The sequence below is a fragment of the Cydia pomonella genome, chromosome 24, assembly GCF_033807575.1.
Source record: "Cydia pomonella isolate Wapato2018A chromosome 24, ilCydPomo1, whole genome shotgun sequence".
Lineage (NCBI taxonomy): Eukaryota > Metazoa > Arthropoda > Insecta > Lepidoptera > Tortricidae > Cydia > Cydia pomonella.
This window is the reverse complement of record NC_084726.1, coordinates 4,068,425-4,085,290: the sequence shown is the minus strand read 5'-3', so window position 1 is coordinate 4,085,290 and position 16,866 is coordinate 4,068,425. Positions and strand designations below refer to the sequence as shown.

At 37.0% G+C, this 16,866-nt stretch overlaps 1 protein-coding gene and 1 long non-coding RNA gene across 5 annotated transcripts in view; both read left to right on the top strand.

Moving 5' to 3' along the window:
* LOC133531232 (uncharacterized) overlaps nt 1-16,866 on the top strand; it is a 452,362-nt gene that overhangs the window by 63,724 nt on the left and 371,772 nt on the right. The gene's annotated exons all lie outside the window — the stretch shown is intronic.
* LOC133531230 (sperm surface protein Sp17) overlaps nt 1-16,866 on the top strand; it is a 364,739-nt gene that overhangs the window by 108,848 nt on the left and 239,025 nt on the right. The gene's annotated exons all lie outside the window — the stretch shown is intronic.

Below are 16,866 nucleotides of genomic sequence, written 5' to 3'. Positions count from 1 at the left end.
TAAAACTAAACTAGTTAGGTACCTACTGTTATTCAAGAATGACTATTCTGTTTATTCCGTTCCAGTATGTCGTCGGCAAATAGAGATTACGACAGATAATGGAGGATCCAGTGACGTGCAGCTTTCATCTCGCCGGATAAGTAGATTAACAGGTGTATTCTGATATAATAACAGATCAAGAATTCGATCTGGATTATACCGGGTGTTTCCTGTAACACGAGCAATAAATTAAACTGTAGGTTGTACTCCTCAAACTGACCAACATTTGTTCAACAACTTTGAAAAATAACTTATGTTTTGATTTTTATTACACATTGAAGTAGTATGTCTTTCCCATCACGGAACAATGGTGTTCCGGACCTTTGGGAGGCGTGCGCGGAGCCGAAGCCAACACGTAGAGGCCCTTTTGACACTTTAATGAAATGTAAGGGGTACACCTAGCGGATGTTGCCCTTGCCCGTGTCATGGGACGCACGCAGAGGCAGCACCCGCCAGGATGTAAGGACTATTTGAGAGTTGATGGAATCTAAAATGAACTGGGCTATTGGGTGAAAGCGATGGACTAAATACTGGGCTATGGGATAAAAAATAAGTAGTATAATTATTACATAAGTAATATAAAATGAATTTTTAAAAGTAATTATTACAATTAATAATGTAAACTAAAACTAAAATATGACTAAATTAAATCTAAAATAAATCTAAAAATGGCCCCTGCGGCATAGTACCGAAGACGCTGGCAGCATTTCCTCGCTGGATCGTTAGACTGATGCGCTGAGCGAGGAAGCTGCCAGCTCTTTGATCTCCTGTGGCGTCTCTGAGTCTCTTAGACAGATCTTTGAAGAGACTCAGAGCGACAGGGCCCCACGGACCAAGGGTCTCGACACCGAATGGAATAAAATTGTACTCGGCGCCGATACCCCTGTATTTTCCTACCTTGGCGTTCTCCGCCGCCTCTGCCGCTGTCGCTGCTCTCACGTTGAAGTTAATTCTAAGACGCAATGTATTGCGAATTTTGTTATATTTGAAGCGTGACAGGCACCGTCAAACACACTGATGTCAGCGTACATTGAAAATAATATTAAATTTGTATGAAAAAGTTAAAACTTAAAGATTTCATAATTATATCGTTTTAGGAGTACTATATATGGTTTAATTATTTGCTCGTGTTACAGGAAACACCTGGTATATGTATCTGATCTGTTAGTTTCAAAAGCAACTTTTTGGTTGAAGAAAAGTCACTTTTGACTTATTCTTAACCTATTATTAAAATCAGAATACGCCTGTGTCTTCAAGACAACACTGAATCCATTAACTTACTTAACTATTTATTATTACACAATGTAGATAAGAAAAAACAAAACTTTTGACCAATAAAATATTTTCATAGCCTCAATAGCTCAGTTGGTTGGTAGCCTATAAAGCTGGAGGTCCTGGGTTCCAATCTCAGTTAGGGCATTTATTTGTGTGTTCCTGAGTCATGGATGTTTTCTATTATATTATATCGTGTAGTACCCACAACACAAGCCTTATTAAGCTTACTTTAGGACTAGGTGTAAAATTTTGTTATAACATATACTTAATTAATAAATAAAACATCTACAAATAACACAAATAAATTTATAATCACATAAAAAATGATATAAAATTAGATTATCCACCACGAACTTAAAAATAATACAATTTTTAAAGATACCCGCGACGTAGGCTTCGTCAGGTGGCCACAGATGCAGATCAGCAACATGCTTCGTCACGAACATACCAATGATGATATCCGCAACAGGCTTCGTCATTGTTAGGGTTCCTTAGTCAACTAGGAATCCTTATAGTTTCGCCATGTCCGTCCGCGGCTTTGTTCCGTGATCGTTTGTGTTAGCTGTCATTCGCGCGGGCGTCTCACTCGCACTTGTATGTACCTACGGATAAGGATTCAAATATCGTTTTGATGCCAGGTTCGAACTGGCCTATTACTTTAAAATCTAAAAGCATTTTAGTAGTGTCCGACCGAAGATTCGGTTTCGGCCAGTTTTGGCCAAAAAGTCATGTTTCGGCCATAGTTTCGGTTTCGGCCAATAACGGCTGAACCCAACGATATAGTACTTCTTACTACACTATTGACAAAGACCAAAAGTTGGGGAACAAGTAGGACAACCATATTAATATAGGTATTGATTTATGTATACAGAAACTAATTGCTTTATTGGAAAACACAATTCCTCTAATGAGGGCGCCACTAGACGCTCGACGCAGTCTTAATATGCGTATAAAAGCGGTTTTATGATATTTTTTCAACGATTTAACATGTCTGCAAAAGTTTCGGTTTCTGTTTCGGCCGAAACTAGAGGCAAACCGGAACCTTCGGTTTTGGTTTCGGTAAAAAAATATGTTTCGGTCGGACACTACATTTTAGTAAATAAATTGCTCCATTATATAAGTAAGTCTTTAAGCTCTGAATATAAACTCAAGGCCCGTCGGAGTGGGTGTAATCGGTTGAGAAGTATCGATTTCGATGAAGCCTTGTCCGATAATTTTACATTTTACCTTTTAGGTAAAACCTCAGAACTACAGTGATGTAAATACGGAATTTGACACGCTATTTTACTGCTCATTTCTGTCAAGTTAGGGCGTAGAATGGCGTGAACGTGGATGTGATTTATGTCGTTTTTGATTTACGATCTACAGATTTTGTTAGAAGTACAAGCCTATAGGTATGTACAGTCAGCTGAAACGATAGATTTTTTGCACGACTTTTGAATATCTCTGCAGCGGTTGTGTGTTCTGAACGATTGATTCTGACAACTGGGTTTAAAAAAAAAGTTGGACAATTTTATAAAGGCATCCAGAACCCAGTTTATAGATTACCTATAGGTAATATAGGTACTAAATACTTAAAAAAAACTAAAAAAATCGGCCAAGTGCGAGTCGAACTCGCGCACGAAGTGTTCCGTATCATTATCTAAAAATCACTTTTTTGTATGGGAGCCCCCCTTAAATATTTATTTTATTCTGTTTTTAGTATTTGTTGTTATAGCGGCAACAGAAATACATAATCTGTAGAAATTAGACGGACGGTGACAGACGGACTGATGAACGGATAGACGGACGGACGGACAGCGGAGTCTCAGTAATAGGGTCCCGTTTGACCCTTTGGGTACGGAACCCTAAAAACGTCACTCAAGCGAATCACCGGCGTAAGTGATGTACGATAAGCTGCAGAGTTAAGTGATATGTGACATTTGCACATTTGTGATGGTCTTAAATTGTGGGTCTTGCGACTTAATTTGTGATGGTCTTAAAACCCAGCTCGGTGTAGAGCAGAAACAATCATTCTTGAAAAAGTGCAAAAACTTATAAATAAATTCTGTCATTTTTATCAAACAGACGAAAAGTTGATGGTCTTAATGAAGCTTGTTTTCGAAGAGACGTAAAATATCTAAAGTTTATACATAGGACTAATTGAATTAATATTTTATGTATGTGTGGTGGTCAAATATTGTGGGTTCAGAGCAGTGCATATAACAAAAAAAAATCTTTCTCGAGAAAAATGCAAAAAATATAGTTAAAAATCCGGCCAGGATCATTAAACTATTATTACTACGTATAGAATCGACGCAGAGAACCAGTATTTTGCGCCATGAGTTGTTGTTTTAACAAACCAGTACCTGGGCGACCGAGCTTAGCTCGGTTATAACTATTTATTGTAATATGGTGGTCTATAGGTGATAATCTTAACTACATTTTTTTACTAAATTAAACTTGTCTAAAACAATAAAAATTAAAAAATTATATATAAACTTGAACATATTAAAAAAAAAAAACAAAAGTTAATCACCGGGCAAGATTCGAACCCGTAACACTCGTTTAGCAGTCCGCGTCTTAACCCGCTGGACCAGACGGATAGTGGCCGGCAACACAAAATTAGCGACCATATTCTGCGTCGATAGAAAAACGCATGAAAACTCGAAAACACGCGTTTTCCCAAACATAAGACTAATCTAGATAGATTGTATACCCCCAAAAACCCCCATATACCAAATTTCAGCGAAATCGTTAGAGCCGTTTCCGAGATCACAGAAATATATATATATATATATATATATATATAAGAATTGCTCGTTTAAAGGTATAAGATAGAAGCGGAGCGTGAATCTCGCGGCCTAAACGCGTAAGCGCCATGATTTTTTCGGCGCGTACGACGTTTTGGTCGCGTGGTACAGTTTGCGACTGCGACAATTTTATTGCATTGTTTGGTATGGCTTCTCTAAATGTAGTAATAATAACTCAACGGTCAGGGGCCCATTTCTCAAACGGTATTAGTCTAATATTATTAGTGTGTTGCCATGGTAACCCATACGATTTGACAGTTCGTAGGTTAATTATATTAGTCTAATATCGTTCGAGAAATGGGCCGTTGGATCCTTATTATGCACAGACACTAGGTCAAACAATTATAAAGTTAAATATTATTTCACTATATCTTTCTTATTTCCTCTTATAATAGATTGCTAATTTGTTAATTCATTATACGTCAAACAAATATTGCGCTCGGTTTGCTTTCCGCTCAGAGACACATATTCGTATAACGTCAAATCATATAGGTACCTATTATATGTCGAAAATGTTTAAGAGAATAGAATTGTTTGAGAATAAGTTTTTGGCAAAAAAATAAATATTGGTACAAGCTTTTATCGCAACTGTACTTTTCTTTCCACAGGCAACTAATACTTATCGAGACAATTCTAAAAACCCAAAACACAATTAGGTTGGGTGGTTTTATCACAGAGTTCCTATGACCACCTCTTGTCTCCATCATCAGAGTAGCTCGATGGTATTATAATATTTCATTGTCACCTGAGCACCCGACTTACATGCCAAATTTTCAGCATCATCGGAATACGGGAAGTGGGTCAAATTTACCTTGCAAGATTTGACTCGTACAAACATTCATAGTTACATACATTGCAAGTTAAATAAAAGCTAAAATACATGCATACGTTCTCTACTAATAGAAAATAAACCTTCCAAAAGAAACAAAAGGAAACAATAATGCAATTTTCCATTCCGTTACAGGTTATTTATTTGGGTATCAATAAGATCCTCAGTGACATATGAAGATCGATTGGGCAATGGGGAGTAGGCACGTGAATTCAACGTTGTTGAAGAGAAAGTGTGTCGACTGATAAATACGATTGAAATTGGGCTTGGTATTACCTATTCTTCTTCGGCCGACCGAAGAGCTGGCGGCTTCCTCGCACAACATCAAACATCAAACATCAAACATTTATTCAGCAAATAGGCCACAGGGGCACTTTTACATGTCCATTTTTACAAACAATAAATAAAAAAATAAAAAAACAATTACAAATATCGAATCTATGAAATAATAAATACTTTATTAGAGATGTATACTGTCTCTAAATGTCGAATTACACAAAAAAAACTATGATAAAAAAATAAAACCATAAAATACTAAAATTCTTTAGAGATGTATAAGTCTCTACGTGTCAGAGATAAAATATAAAAATATATATTAAATTATCCTTAGAGATGTAGAGGGTCGCCAAGGCTTGAATTCTTATATAAATAATTAAAAGACAAAAAAATTAAAACAGACAAGAACCGAATGAAGTGTCTCACGTTAATGTCACTCAAAAGTAAAGTTACATACTTTAACATAACCTGTACCCCGTGTAAGCTTAAACAGACCGGTCTCCACAAACAGCACCCGTTCACGAGTATGACGTGTATCAGTATTGCGATACAACGAGGAAATGTGCAATGCCTCAAGGGCCCATTTTAAATTTAAGCTAGCTATAGTAATCCTCTGTATATATCCATTATGTAAATAAATGTATTATTACTTCTTTTCTCGTGCCGAGGTTTCCCTAAACAGGAGCATTCCACGGGCTGTCCCGTACGGACGCATTTTATTTCCTGTGTTGTGCCTTTTTTCGGCGTTTAAAGCAGGCGATTATTTATCTGTGCATATTTTTGACCATTGGTCACCGAAAAGGAAACTCTTGTACCTGCACATTTTTAGAAAATTCGCGTTTGAACAGGACAATGGTAGAAAAATTCATGGAATGCTCCTAAAGTGGATGCGCAGAACGCAGCGGAGCTGACAGCCTTGGTATTACCTATTATGGCTCTTCTACACGATGGCCCAGCGTAGGCCAGTCCAAGGGACGCATTTATGCGTTAGAGGGACCAAGTGATATTGCTATCTCATTCCACCGCATAGCTGCGTGCCTTAGACTGGCCTGCGCTGGGCCATCGCGTAGAGGAGCCCTTAAGCATGAGAGTATGGTTTATGGTTTAAGAATTTATTTCTCCAAAAGAATATTACAATTCACTTACATAGAGAAATACAAACAATCATAATATACATTATTTACATAGTGCACGAATAGCATAAAATATATTCTAAAACAAAACAACTTATTTATTTTTGTACGAAAAAAGGGGGTACATAGTGTGAATCTGCAACTGGTAAGCCAAGTACAGTACAGTGAGATTGTCATCGCGCGAGCGCGGGCGGACCGGGTTGTCGCGCAGACCAGCGTAATGTGACCGAGACATTAATAAAGAGAGCGCGCCAGAGATACGCGTTTATACTGGTTGGTCTGAGCGGTCAACACGAGAGTATTATTCAAAATTTATGGCAAAAAATCGAAAGTGTACTTTAGCCATCATCTAAGCCCAGCCATTAATATAATTGCTGAAGGATATGTCCTTGTGGCTACAACTGCTGCCTACCTGCTGGCCTTGAGGACGTTTGGATTTTAGTACCTACTTTATTGATTATACCTATTTTATTAAATATTTATAGCGTAAACTTTGCATATTATATGTTCACATAGTATAGCAAAGATAATTGAGTATAAATAATAATAAAATAAAATAAAAATTATTTATTTTCAGATTCCTCCGATCCATAGATTGTTAGTTACAAGACACTTATAAAACTACATTAGTAAACTATCTTATATTACAGGTTTCATACAAATATCTATTTCTTAGGTCGTATGATATGGAGTTCGGTATAACGGCGGAGAATATCCGAATCCCACCTCTCTGCTATCATTCTCAGGATGCTGTTTGCGCTCCCCCTCATCCGCCTCACCACAGATGCCGTCTTCTTCCTCACTATAGCATAAAAGTCCTCTACAGCGGCATCGGCAAACATTCCAGAGGCGCTACAGAATCGAGGAAGCCCAAACAGCATTCTGAAAATGTTATTATATTGGATACGCAGGGTATTATAAGTCTTCAGCCTGAAACTGGCCCACAGGCCACACGTGTAAAAACTTTGACAGTAAGCTTTGAATAAAGTCAGCTTCACTTGGGCACTACAGCGTGCGAACCTGTGTGCCAGCATCCCACCTCGGACCGACAACGCTCTGCGCTCCCTCTCGATATCAAGATCGTCTTTCAGGTCCTCGGTCACAATATGCCCTAGGTATTTGAAATGTGTGACACGATTCAAAGGATATCCGTTCAACATTATTTTGGGCGTGTAGGCTGGACACTTTAATTTACCCCTAAAAATCATGAACTCGCTTTTGGCAGCGTTGTATTTCAAACCGTGCTGCTGCGCATAAGTCTCACATGTTTCAATTTGCTTTTTTAGCCCTGATACTGATGGGCTCAACAGCACCATATCGTCCGCATAACTTATATTATTTACACAAACGTTATCAATTCTACAGCCGGCATGAATGCTGCTGAGCCCCTCAATCAGTTCATTTATATACATACTAAATAATCTAGGCGAGGTTAGCCCCCCTTGCCTTACCCCACACTTTAGCACATATGGATCTGAATATTCTTTAGCCCATTTTACCACGTTTATCTGCTTACTATACCAGTGCGACATGATTCCCGTCACAGGCGGATTTATGCCTGTCTCTTTCAATTTTGACCACAGTATATCATACGACACGGTATCGAAAGCCTTAGAAATATCTAAAAAACAGGCATAAACAGGCGTATTTCTCTTAACATAATAGCTTGCTGTATGTTTTAAGGCTAATATTGCATTTTCCGTAGACAGTCCTTCACGAAAACCGAATTGCGCATCATGTAATTTAACGTGTTGGTTTAAACAACTATCAAGAAACCTATCTAGTACCTTGGCGGTGACTGTAGCCAAAGAAATCGGCCTATAGTTACTTTTATCCGCAAGATCTCCTGTAGAGTTTTTAACAAGGGGAATGACCACAGTTTTCATCAAATCAGGAGGTAAATATGTGTGTCTCAAGCATAGCGTGAACAGCATAGATAATAATCTTCCAATGTGCGAACCCGCGTGTTGAAGGTGTTCAATGCTGAGCCCGTCGTGCCCCGGAGACTTACCTCTTTTCATATTAGCTATAGCTAGTCTAACGTCTTTAGCGGAGACTACAATAGGCGTATCTCTCATATTGGACTCAGCATTGAACCCCTTACATACGGGTTGAAAAGGGGGCTCCACCTTAAAATAATCCCTGAACAAGTTAGCAACATCTTTGGGTTCACTAACGCCATCTACACTAGCCGACAGACTTGGTTTACAATTTAACTTTTTGGTACTTTTCCAGAATTTATTAAACTGTTTAGTCGCGTGTTGTGTTGCTAAAATGTCAAATTTAATCTGCTCCTGATTGTTTTGACAGAACTTAAGCCTAGATTTAAAAAAATTACGACTAGTGCACATCTTTTCATAAATGGGACCACTCCTGGGTTTCCCATGTAATACATATGTCAAAAAATCTAACCTAGCTTGCTTGTGACTGTTGGATACATGTTTATATAGAGGCGTATTGTCAAAGTAAATTTTGTAGTCTAAACTAAAGTTACTGCCATCTTTCGACACCGGACTAAAACTCTTAGAATAACATAGGCTATTTCACCCATGTTGTTTCACTGATATCTATTAAATACGAGTATCAAACGGTGTCGCCATCTACTCGAGTAATGCCAAAGGTATATCGCCATTTCTAGAATTTTCGAGCGCGTTTTTTTCTTAGATTTTATTTATCTTACATAATACATTTCATGGCCTTTGTCTTGTCATGGGTTTGACGTATATCGTCTGTCATTTAACTAGTTCTATTATTCATAGAGCGACATTATTCTCATTTTATCGCGTCGCTAACAAGTTTCCAGCGGCACAATGGCTATCAGCTCTATTCTAACGCCGCCATAATAGACAAATACATAATGGACAAATGTATTCTAATTGAGACACACAAAGCCATTGCCCGTTAAGAGGAAACATTAATAGTCATTTTTCCATATAAACGTTCTCGACATTTTTCTCTATGGATTTTGGACCTAGATAAATATTTTTTTTAATGTTAGTTTGATATTACCGGTACCTGTGTCTGCACGTTTTGATTTTTTCGTAAGTAACTAGGTTACTTCAAACAGCGTTAAAAACGGCCAAAAAATGCGCCGTTAACAAAACGGCTGGGATAAAAAATCGGCAACAATAAACGCAAAAATATATAATAAATAAACGGTCAGACACAGATAATATATTTCTCATTCTGTACCCCTAGTGTAAATATTTTCGACAGCGAAACGTGACGTACGCGTTTGCGTTAAGTGTCATTTTGTATGAGATTTTTGACTTTCCAAAACGTCCCGCTTGGCGCGCTGTTCAAAAACCCATACAAAATGAGACTTAACGCAAACGCGTACGTCACGTTTCGCTATCGACTAAATTTACACTAGGGGTACTGTTCCCAAAATTTTGTTCGAATTGGTTAAAAGTTTTGTGGAGGAAAATGGCAAGAATGAAACCTCGTATCTGAGATTTATACATAGGATTTTTGGCCTAAGCTGCAGTTGTCCTTATCGCACTAATTTTAGGAGCCGCTCCCGTCACCGCGAAGGAGATATTTACCTAAAAATCATATATCTGAGAATGAGTTTCTAATCAAATACAATGAACTGAAATAGATGCCAAGTCATTTAAGATTTTTCTTTAGTATATAACATCAATTTCAATTTATATTTTATATATAGTAGTGTAAACATTTGAAAGTACAAATGAAAACTGATTTATAAAACAACAAAAACAATTAGATTTTTGAAGTTATTACTTGAGACGTCGCAATGACTTTTTATGTAAGTTTTTAATACCCATAATATCAAAGACAAACTAACCCTAAGCATAAGAACCCTTCTCTGTAAAAAGCCACATTTTGTATGAGATTTTTGACTTTCCAAAACGTCCCGCTTGGCGCGCTGTTCAAAAACCCATACAAAATGAGACTTAACGCAAACGCGTACGTCACGTTTCGCTATCGACTAAATTTACACTAGGGGTACTGTTCCCAAAATTTTGTTCGAATTGGTTAAAAGTTTTGTGGAGGAAAATGGCAAGAATGAAACCTCGTATCTGAGATTTATACATAGGATTTTTGGCCTAAGCTGCAGTTGTCCTTATCGCACTAATTTTAGGAGCCGCTCCCGTCACCGCGAAGGAGATATTTACCTAAAAATCATATATCTGAGAATGAGTTTCTAATCAAATACAATGAACTGAAATAGATGCCAAGTCATTTAAGATTTTTCTTTAGTATATAACATCAATTTCAATTTATATTTTATATATAGTAGTGTAAACATTTGAAAGTACAAATGAAAACTGATTTATAAAACAACAAAAACAATTAGATTTTTGAAGTTATTACTTGAGACGTCGCAATGACTTTTTATGTAAGTTTTTAATACCCATAATATCAAAGACAAACTAACCCTAAGCATAAGAACCCTTCTCTGTAAAAAGCCACATATTTTTTTACTTTAGACAACATGACTTTTACTCAGAATTAAGTTTAATGCCCACGGCTATTTTCTGCTACAGCACTGCACCGCTCCCCGTAGGTAGCGCGTCCTCACTTACTGGAATCTATATAATGGCCGCACAGTGCGGTTCGAGGTATTTCCTTCCGCGAACGTTTCAGCTGTGGAATGAACCCCCTGCTGAACTGTCAAGGGATTACAGAATGGGAATGTTTAAAAAAGGAATGTATCTATGTAGTAGCCACTTACCAAGAGAGAGAACAAAAAACATGCAATTTTTGGGAAGGATCACATATTTTTTCTTCTCTTCATCTTCAGCGATTACTTTTATTATTTAAAACACGAAATAATTAAAATTCAAAAACATGATATCTGCGGTTCCGAGCACGTACACTCATCTCGCTCACGCTTGCGCTCAGTGAGAGGGAGAGAAGAACACGAAGCTACTGGGTCTTCAAATAAAATCGCCACACACGTTACACATACTTCTAGTTTGCTCTACTCGAAATAGCTCCACATGATATATCTAGTTATCTTCGATCAACACCGGGAAGGGATACGACATTCGTACTATTTCTCCTCTGCCGAAGCATAAGTACAGTCAGCATCAATAGAATCGGATGAAATAACGCGCCAAAAATATCTGACATCCCAGATAACTTTTCCAAATATAGATAAATTTCAGAAATTCACGTTCAAAAGTATATCTTTTACAGTGTTATTTAAAGACAACACTTTTTGTTAAGCTGTTACAGAATGGTAGATACTTATTAAGCGTTATTTGATCCGCTACTTTTGATGCTGACTGTACAACTTTACCTATGGGGCGGTGCATGTGACTCGTCCGTACACAAAAAGAGATTGAGGTGTGCAAGATTTGTCTTTGACGTGTGTCATTTTCTATGTTATTGTTAAGATATCAGAGAATGTATAGATAAAGTTCGATTCGTAACTTTTGATGCTGTAACAAGAGCGGCCATCTTTTCCAGATAAAAGAAAAAAAACTGTTTTGCATGTTTACTGTTCCGCAGAAAACTAGTTTTACCTTAAACCTTAAGCTTACGAACTCTTTATCTGAGGCAAAAGAAAAGTTGAAAAAAAACTTTAATAACTGAAAGCGTGGAGCGGAAATTACTAACCATAAACCATTTCGAGGAACTACAAGAAAACCAGAACAAGGAAAATATTCCGGCTAGTAGGTATTATACGTGGGCAATACTGAAATTTCCTAGACTGCGGCACTTAGAGATGACGCAGTGAAAAGTGTAATTTTTGGTTTAATTTATTTGAGTGTGATGTGTATTTTGGGAATGCTGGCAGTTTGAAAATTGTGTGGCGAGCGTATTCATAATTTTAAATCGATAATTTTTTCATGCTACAATTTATACTAATTATAATGTGCCCTCAGTCCATCCTATGAAGAAGCCCAGTTCTCGTGCGACTGTTTGAGGTAGGTTTTTTTTAAATTGAGTTGCTTTTATATAAATCTTACAGATAACAATCTAGAAGGAAGTCTTTCAACAGCGACTATCCAAACTAAATATAAAATATACTAATAAGTTAATAAAATTTGATATAATAAGTTACTGAAAAGTCGCATATCAGCAGCTTCAAACAACCTTAGGTATCCAAATGAGTTAAATATAAAAATCCTACATGCACGCGTATACGTCATGAATGAATAAAAAAAACGCGAATCTAAATTTGGGGCAAAATCACTACGGAGTGGGAGCTCGAAAACTCGAATCGGGGATCTGGCAGACCCTGCCGGCGGTGGCAGGATGAACTGAAATCCTTCTCGAAGGAGTGGCCAGACACAGCACTGGACAGAGATCAGTGGAGAAATTGGAGGAGGCCTTTGCTCAGCAGTGGGCCAGGACAGGCTCCAAATAATATTAATTAGGTTTCCTCACGATGGAATGAATATCTGGATGAAATTATATCGTTTCCTAAAATAATAAATATTGTAGTATAACGTCACAAACGGGTAATAATACTAGGAGACAACTTTTTTGTCACGTAGAACCTGCACTGCGTCCGAATGTTATCTGAATTGCAAACTACATCTACGGCAAGTTACGTTCAGATTTTGAGGATTATATTATATTCATCAAAAGCTTCTAGATCTATCTTTGAAGTTGAGAGTAACTGTTTAACTTTAAGTATTTTTAGTTTAATGCTTTAAAGTAAAAAGTTTTAATGTATAAGTCCTGAAAGTTATAGTTATCTAGAAGAAGATTTTGACGCTCTGTAGAATCGGTTTATAAGTGTTTTCTTAACTTCTTTTGTTAAAAAAGATATAAAAGATAAGTATTTGTCTGAAAATAAAAGTAAGGAAATTATTAGTTACTATTTTCGAAGGAATTTAATGGAAGCAATAAGAATAAAAGTATTTACTCGTATGTATTTGGGACATTAAAACTCAATCAGCCAAGGGTATTTAAAGTATACATGAATACTTAAACATAACACTGAAAAACAATGAAAACGGCTTGCGTTCTCTCGAAATTTGTATGAATATAATAAAATAATAATATTCATATATTTATTCAAACAACAAGATCCACTAAATATTTTTTAGTATTATTAAAAACTAAAACCTAAATACTATGTTAATATTCGAAAACAACGAATGACAACGTAATTTTTATTAAATGTTCGATTGAGCACTCATTCCTTATAGCGATAGTAATCAGGAGGCTGTTCGGGATAGTGAACCGTTTTTAATGTTTTTGAGTGTAACACTAATGACGATGTCTACTTACAATAAAATAAAATGAAGGATGTAATAAAAATAGAACATTCCTTCCATAGCGTGACAAAAACACAAACGATAATGGTGCCTTTATTTGATACGTAATAGTAGGTAATTATTTGGCTTCTTTCATAATTAACCAGTGCCTATATCTGTCAGCATTAATGATGACTTACAATAGAATGGTCCCAATCCAGGTCGAGGCGTCTGACACTTTTCTATGACGGGTGATTGGCTACAGAAAACGAAGTCTCGGAAGCCTGGGCCTGCAGCCGGACCATTCTAGCGTGAATCATCCTTTAGGCTTCTGACCACTGATTATTTTTCTGATAGATTTTTTTTGGGTCTGATAGTGTCAAAGATTAGGCTCAAGGGCTAAATATTAGTTTATGCATCTCTATTCAAATGTGTAGTTGCAATGACTAGGTACGTTTCTACTGCGAAAAATATTTCTTATAGATGGAATCTTTTTTTTCAGTCGGTCCCTCAATACTGAGGATCGTGACATCATGTCCTTCTGTTGAAGGCCAGGTTTCTGCACAGGGTTCTGTTCTTCACCAAGTGCATGGCCTATTGCAGGTTTATAGAATAGAATAGAGAGCGTTTATTCATGGCAAAATAAAACATAACATTACATATAAGCCACGAAATGAAATGGTCCCGACTCAGCATGGTGCTAGCCTGGCTGGGCTAGTTGCTAGTTTTAATTGCATAGGTGCAGTAATTTGAGCACACCATCTAGTAGGAGGAGGACTCTGAGATCTCGTGCATTCAGCTTTGCCCGTCATTATTCTCTACATCACTTTTTCCAGGCTATCTGGGAAGCGACGTGTGAGGTGTTCGAAGTAAATAAATATAAATATTATAGGACATTATTACACAAATTGACCAAGTCCCACAGTAAGCTCAATAAGGCTTGTGTTGAGGGTACTTAGACAACGATATATATAATATATAAATATTTATAAATACTTAAATACATAGAAAACACCCATGACTAAGGAATAAATATCCATGCTCATCACACGAATAAATGCCCTTACCAGGATTTGAACCCGGGACCATCGGCTTCGCAGGCAGGGTCACTACCCACTGGGCCAAACTGGTAGTATGTAAGCATTTGGTCCTTGCATATCATTGACAACCAGCGTTTTATGCGTAGCTCCTCCAGTATGGACTAATTGGTACGCATTGCCGTCCACGGTACCCGTAAAAGCCAGCGCCGACACCACATCTCAAACGCGTTCATACGCTTGGTACCTAGTTAGAATAGTTTATTTCTCTTTCTTTTCTTGCCACCTCATTATGTTGTGCAAAATATTATACTTTTGATGGTTTATTTGTTAATATTTATACCTGAAAGTTTGTGTTTGGATATTTGTATGTTCTTTAGTCATGTATAGACTACTAAACGGTTTAAGATAAAATTTGGCGCACAGGCTATAATAGATATGTGATACTGTATTTCATAATTAATCTCTTAAGAGATTGAAATGGGGTTTTAAAAGGGGAATGGGGGCAGTTTTACGACTATCTATAATGGCGCTGTAAAAGCGTATTTAAAAATGTGACGTTATCTATGAAGTTATAAACGATACTCCGATACAAATACAACGCTGCGCGACGCAGTGCGCGGTAAGCGCCATCGACAATAAGGTCCCTTTTCATAGATAATACCACAAGTATCTAACACTGACCTTATGTCAATCAATATTGAAATCTTCATATTTCAATGCACATCAGTAGCATAGGAAACAGCCTTGACCTGGAATCTAAATCAATTGTGGATTCGTTAAGGGTCGCTGATACGTCCGATAACTTCCAAAAGCAGGCACGCAAAGGTCGGATACGTCCTACTCCTTAAAGTCATATGTGCTAACACTTTTAACCATTGATAGATTTTATTGCTTTGCATTAAGGTTAAAAATAGGCAGGTAATTGTGTCAGTACAAACATGCTATGCCTATTTGGAAGTTGTAGTAAGTCGTTAATATGTAATGGATTCATGCATCCGTAGATAAAACCTTGAATATTTGTTACAGTTATTCAGAGTGTATCTAATCAAATTGGTGGATGATGGAATCCTAGTTGTGTTTTAGCGAAACTACGTCCTTAGTATTCATGCTGGTATCAGATACTTTACAGATACCTACTTTTAGATTCACGTTTGTCAATATAGGTTCTCTCGTATCTTTGCGTTATGTCTTCTTTGTCCTACCCTTATCCCAGTGTATCTGGTGTCGGGTCTTCCCGTACATTTGCGCCAAAGAATTCTATTTCGGGTTGTCTGTGGGTTAATGTTTTGCTTCTGGATCTCTTTGCACGTTAAATCACCATGTGGAAGGTGTGTCTTTGCTTTATGCCAAAAAAGAATATCAAATCTCACATTCGATCTATCGGGCTCAGTTGTCCTCACCTCGTATATTTACCGGACAATTGATTCTGATTATAAGTTTACAATTGCTTACAATACATTTATTCGCACTGGGACCATTAGTGGTAATCGGGCGAGTTTAACGACTGGACATTGAATAGCCAAGTTTAGGCGTAACCGTAGATAACGATCGACCACTTTGAAGGTTAGAGAAGTTTGTAATATTAATTATTAGGTATACAATAGTACATTGTGCAACGAGGGGGGCAAGTGAAGTGTTGCAATACTCGTGTTTGCAATATTCTTACCCCGGAGTTACATACAATGTTTTTCACTACACTTGCGAAGAAAAAACTAAATTTTAAGTGAAATAATTCTTGAATACGGTGATATTTCAAACATTCGTCCGCCATATTGTCATTTGTTTACAGATTGGGCATCGAAGGCACAGACGTATCCGGTATTTAGCCACAATATTTTTTTTTTATAAAATTTCAAACGGCTATTAAATTAATCAAATTGAATATTGTTTTACATAAATAATACAAATAAATTACAAACCCCATGAATCTAATTTCAACGCCAAATGGTACAAAAAGGTACTCTCCACCGAGGCTCTTATATTCAATAGACTATTCTATCGATATCAATTTGCACATCACTAAGCTCGCAAAATTCAACGGTTTGACGTCTAAATTATATGACACGAATGTTTATGAATACTAAAGCAAAGTAATACGTGATGTACTGTCATTTCACGTTTTACAGCCAGAATTTATGACAGTTCATGGCGGATTAACAGCGATGACATGACGTAAAATGTTGATGTTTTGTTGAATTTAGAATTTGGTGACAATTTTTGTTTTTGTTGGCAATGGATCACTTTTGTCTTAGAAGGTTTTACAACTGGAGACGCCTAGTTTGTAATTTTTTGTACAAAACA